We start from the raw sequence: 6,197 nt of genomic DNA, 5'->3' as shown, positions 1-6,197 counted from the left end.
CCCACCAGCAGGTATGGCACCCCAGTCTGCTCTGGCACCTTCGCCATCCCCATCACACCCGTTCCCCCGGCACTTTTCGCATGGGGGTTCAGCAAGCCCCGGTGAGCATCCCCCCAGGGCCGAGTCACCACCAGCGGGGCAGGCAACGGTGGGCGGGACGCGGACTACTCCCCTCTCCCCTTCCCCAGGGGGAGCAGCCCTTTGGTGGGGAAGCCAGGACAGACAGGTCCCTGCAGGACTCACGGGCATGGCCCCAGGCAGAAAGCAGCACAGAGCCCCTGCGACAACGACAGACCTTGGGGGCCGGGGGGGACGCGGGCACACACGACAGCAAGGGCTGCAAGGCCTTCGTCTTGAACACCACCAGCGTCCCCTCCAGCGGGGACGGGGCTCGCTGCAAAGCCCTTCAAAGCCTCAAGACCGTCACGGCCTTCCTCGGGTCCCACTGACCTCAGCCCCGGAGAGCCCAGCTTTGCCTCACTGACACAGCAAAATAACCCCAAATCACCCCAAGAATGGCGAGGGAGGGAGCTGCAGGCCAGGCAGGGACCCTCCTCCCCTTCTCTGGCTGCACCTTGGGCAGCCACAAGACCGGGAAGTGGCAGGGGGAGCGGAAATCAGAAGGAAAAAAACCCCAACCAACCCCCCAAAAAACCCCAAATCACTGCACCGGCCAGAAAGTGCCTGGAAACTTCATCCCTCTTTATTGCCCATTTCCCAAGCGAGCTCCACGACCTGGGAGCAACGCAGCCAATGGCATCTTTGAGAACCAGACTCACAACCTGCTGCAGCTGACCCTGCTTGAGCAGCCGAGGTGGGCTGGATGATCTCTAGAGGTCCCTTTCAGCATCCATTCTGTGCTGCTGTGACTCTGTCTCCGTCGTGGTTTAACCCCAGCCAGCAACTAAGCACCACGCAGCCGCTCACTCACTCCCCCGCCTCCAGTGGGATGGGGGAGAAAATCGGGAAAAAGAAGTAAAACTCCTGGGTTGAGATAAGAACGGTTTAATAGAACAGAAAAGGAGAAACTAATAATGATAATGATAACACTACTAAAATGACAACAGCAATAATAAAAGGATTGGAATGTACAAATGATGCGCAGGGCAATTGCTCACCACCCGCCCATCGACACCCAGCTAGTCCCCGAGCAGCGATTTCCCGCCCCCCACTCCCCAGTTCCTATAGTAGATGGGACGTCGCATGGTATGGAATACCCTGTTGGCCAGTTTGGGTCAGCTGCCCTGGCTGTGTCCTGTGCCAACTTCTTGTGCCCTGGCTGGGCAGGAGAAGCTGAAAAATCCTTGACTTTAGTCTAAACGCTACTTAGCAACAACTGCAAACATCAGTGTTATCAAGGTTCTTTGCAAACTGAACTCAAAACATAGCACTGTACCAGCTACTAGGAAGACAGTGAACTCTATCCCAGCTGAAACCAGGACACTTTTAACCACTTAACATTCCCTGAGAAATTCCCCAAGAGCTCAAGAAGAAAGAGCAGAAAGACAGGAGACAGGTGAAAGCCTAGAGCGCCAGCTAGACGGAATGAAAGACCCTCTTCCTTCTCTGAAGCTTCAGCAAGGCTTCCTTCACCTGCTTGTTCCTCCGACTGTAAATGACGGGCTTCAAACTGGGGCTGACGAGAGTGTAGAAAAGGGAAAGAACTGTCTCCCTCCCAGAGGACTTACCGCTCCCGGGCCCCGCGTACATGAAGATGGCGTTTCCATAAAAGACACCCACCACGGTCGGGTGAGAGCCACATGTGGACAAGGTTTCGTGCCATCCTGGCACAGAGCGGATGCGCAGATCGGTGGCCGGGATGTCCAGGGAGGAAATCAGGATTAAGGCTAAAGGGAAGAGGAAGAAGCACACACAAACAGCAAAGATCAGGACTTTATTGGCAGGAGCGGCAGTGCAGGCCAGCTTTAAGACAGCAAGAATTTCACAGGAGAAGTGGACAGCCTCGCAGGGGCCACAGAAAGGCAGGTGTAAAGCCAGAGAGGCTTGCAGTGTACCAAATACGAACGCCAAAGCCCACAAAACTGTGGCAAGGGTGAGGCGCAGCCTCCAGATCATGATGAGGGCACAGCAGAGGGGACGGCAGATTGCCACGTAGCGAACATGAGACATCACGGCCAGCAGCACGCACGCTGTAAGTGCAAAGATTAAATAAAGATGGATCTGTGCCCCACACCCAGCAACGGAGAGGGTTCTGCCTTGTCCAAGGAGGCTCCTTAGCATACGGGGACATTGCTGGAGGCGTAGCAGATGTCCGCGATGGAGAGGTGGCAGAGGAAGAAGTACCTGGGGCTGTGGAGGCAGTAGTCCAGGCAGATACGCAGAAAGACAAGTGTGTTTCCCATCCGAGTGGCAGAGCAGAGGGCAGAGAAAAGGCCAAAGAGGCAGCGCTGCAGGGCTGGGGTGCTGCAGAACCCCAGGAAGACGAATTCTGTGACAGTCTTTTCATTCTGCACGCTGTGCTGGAGGTGAGGCAGCACAAACTGCGACCACGGAGATCTGGAAGCGAAGGAGCAAGGAAAAGGAAAGAAAAAGGAGAGTTTTCCTAAGAATGTTGTGTCCTTTACTCTTTACGCTGCAGCTCCCTTCTCCCTGTTTTTCCCTCTGACTCCAGTGAAAGGTGCGTACTACCCTCCCCACGCTGAGCGACGTACATCTGAATTGCAAGCTCCAATCTCCCTGCAAACTTTGAGCAGTTTGACCAATCTCGCACAACTTTGCTGCCTAGCTTGCCCTTGAAGTCTTTCTTTTCCTGGGTTGGTTTTGGTTTTTTTTTGCAGGGGGTGGGGAGGGGCAGGGTGTGGTGTCGCTGTTGGAGAAGATAAGATGATGAAGATTGCAGGTGTCGATTAAGGTGAAGCCAGAACAACTTCAAAGCAGCCGTTTTAAATTAAGTCCATATTAAAAGGAATGCACAGTTCACAGAATAATTCCAGTTTTACCATTAAACCAACCAGCATTTCCAAGCCACTGCTGTGTCCTCTTTACCTTGGTGAAATGCATTCCTATTGAATCCTGCAGTTGCTTGAGCCAACTCCCCTATCCCAGCAGGGAGGCTACTGCAGGTCCAGGAAGGTCAGGCAGAACACCACCTTGGTTCCTGCTGTGCAGCTGCTCGCCGTTACCAGTTTCGCAGGGTGCTGGTCAAGGTCCCTGGGCATCCCCTGGCACTTGTCTCCACGCAGCTCTCTGGTCTCCAAGATCTTCCGCCACTTCCAGGATACTTCCTCCAGCCAGGATCTTCACCTTTTCCTTCCTGGGTCCCCTCCTTCTCTTCAAGATCCCTTCTTCTTTCTGGGAACCCTTCTTTTTGCCACCACCTCTTCTTTCTGGAACCCCACGCCCCCAGTGTTCCCAATCTAAGTTGTCTATGGGAGCAGTACAATGCCTGATCAGCCTCCGAATTAAGGCTTCTCTCTCCTAGCTCGTTATTAACTGTAGGATTCGGGACATGCCACTTTTGCTTATTCCAGGTGTTACCCAAATTTACAACCAGCCCACGCTGGCTGCGTGTAGCGAGAAGCAGGCTTCTGCTTGACAGCTCAGAATCCAGTTTCAGACATTCACATGCACAGACCTTGCCACACACGTGCACCCAGTCACGTCTCGCCTGGTAACCTTCACAGTTTGAGCCAGTTTTTTGTCTACGGCCGGGCTTCAGAGGCAGGGCATGGCCACAGAAGCGCATTCCCCCCGTCAGTCTGTGAGGTGAGCAAGGGAGAGTCAATACTTGTCTGGTGAGCCTCATACCCAGACAAGCTGGGCGATCCCTCTCCTGCGACAGCCCTGGGAAAAGCCACAGCAGGGTGCTCCCTTGCCTCTGCCTAGGTCCCTGGGGTTCCCCTGCCTGCCATTGCTCCTTTGTCCTCCTCTGTGTTTGTGGAGATGAACCTTTAACCACACAACCTAACACCTACAACATCGGGAAAAAGAGAGGCTGCAGAGGGTCCAGCGGGGAAGGTCGCCGATGTCAAATGCTCTTTGTGAGAGGCAGCACACCCAGCTCACCTCCTTGCTCCTGAGCTGCTCTATCGGAAGCACTGCGTGCAGGACGCTCTGTTCAACAGGCTGTGTCTGTATCTGACTGCCTTGTCCTCGCTACAGCACCGTGTGCTGGGGGAATGCCACGGAGAGCAAGGAGGACGCTCTTTCCCCAGGAGCAACGGAGGGTGCTCAGCTGAGTGCTGCTGCAGGGGCCACAGTGGGGCAGGCAGGCAGGGAGGGGAAGGCAGGAACGAGGGAGCTGGGAGTCACCGGCCAGTCTGGGAGATGCCCCCCGAGAGGCTCGAGAACCCTGGAAGCACAGGACGAGCTTAGAGGAGGTTCAACGTGAGGCCCTGTGGTTAACCATCCCCTCCAGATCTGGATCTTCTCTGGTTCCCAAGTTACCGTGCAGTTTAACAGCCTGCTGCAGAGATCCTGACTGGGAGATCACTGTACCTCCAGGAGTTGGGGATCCACCTAACAGTTCACCGGAGCGGGTGCAGGTCTGTGCTGCACCGTACGTACGGCGTGGCCTTCAGGCTGTGTCCCTACACATGGCCCTTGGCCGCAGGATAAACGGAGCTGGTTGACTGTGACAGAGGAGCCTCCAGGCAGCTCCTGCTTGGTACCAGCGATTACGCCACCTGCGCGGCCCTGCCGTTATCTAAAGTGCAGCAAGAAGTCCGCGCGTGAACATCCTTTACGCATAGAGTTGTTTTCTTCTAAGAAAAGTTGTATAACACCGTGAATGACCAAAAGGAGGAACTTCTCCACAGGCAGGATCTGTACAGTGTGCCAAGGGAAAATCCATCTGGGGTCTGCCCAATGCTGCATGAACGCAGGGTCCCCAGCATCTGAAGGGACCTAAGATTTACTTGCTACCGAGATGCCTCTTCTTGCTGCCTGTATGCCTTCTTCCTGGCTACGTTGCCTCCCAAGATCTTGCCCACCCCCAGCCTACTGGGGAGGGGGGGAATGTTAGAGAGACAGCCTTGATGCTGTGCCAGCACTGCTCAGCCATGGCCAAAACACTGCTGTGTTATCAACAGCTTTCTAGCTACCAGTACAGAGCACAGCACTACGAGGGCTGCTATGGGGTAAAAGAACTCCAACTCAGCCAGACCCAATACAGAAGGAAAGTGGAGGAACAACAGAGGGGGCAGCCCAGGGACACAGAGCCCCCCCCAGGTCTCATCTGGCCGCTCCTGTGACCATACGGTGTACTCAAAATCAAATACCTGAAGTGCTCCCTTAGATGCAGTGTACAGCCAGGGGACAAGAAGGTGGCAGTTCTGCATTTTGCAGCTCCCAGGCTGATGGCAGAGCCAAAGCAAAAAAACCAAAACCAAAACCAAACCAAGCAAGAGAGGTAAAACTGAAGCGCAGGGAGCAAATGCTTCTCTTTCACCTTAGGCCAACTGCTCGGACGCTCTCTATGCTGCCCTGCCACAGAGGGCATCCCTCTCGTACCAGTAAGAGACAGAAGAGTGAATTAAAGCCAGGACCCCAAACCAGACCAAAAACCCGGTCGTGATGAAGAAGAAAGTGGAGAATGCATCAGATATAACAGAAAATTATTTTGGACATTCCCAGTTTACATTTGGAAAAAAGAGGAAAAAAAAAAAAGCGGAGGAATTAGGTATTAAAAGAAGAGCACTGAATGATAAAGCAGTAGCAGTCCCTCTACCACTACAAACCCACACCCCCACACGCACACGTACGCACACAGACTTAACACCACCAAACTCCCATTGACTGTGACGTTCACCTCAGCTTGCTGGTCTAGAGATACTGAATGCCTGAAGCACACCAAGGATAACTGAAAACATCTGCATGGCTTTAATGGGAATCCTCCAACTGAAACAAAGCGCTTTCTCCCTCTGTCTGCGTTGGCACATCCCCGAGTCACGCTCTCGCTCCTCTCCTTCCAAGTCAAGATTCCTAAACATGAAAAGCGGGAGTGGGGAAAGGCAAAGGGAAGAGAAAAAGAGGGAGAGCATCATCAGTGGAAGACCTGCCAGCTGCTGCTGATTCAGCCCTGTTTGGGGGACCACCCCAGCAGAGAGGAGCTGGTTTGCATGCCACGGTCCTCACTGCCTGTTCCCAGGGACAGGCTGTTTGCTCAGCCTTGCCGGCCAAAGCGTGGGAAAAGCGTAGGCGTGCACCGTCGCTTGCAGAGGAGCACGGACACGTTC

The sequence above is a fragment of the Buteo buteo genome, chromosome 24 (genome assembly GCF_964188355.1).
Source record: "Buteo buteo chromosome 24, bButBut1.hap1.1, whole genome shotgun sequence".
Classification (NCBI taxonomy): Eukaryota; Metazoa; Chordata; class Aves; order Accipitriformes; family Accipitridae; genus Buteo; species Buteo buteo.
The sequence above is the reverse complement of the archived record's forward strand: the minus strand, read 5'-3'. Positions refer to the sequence as shown.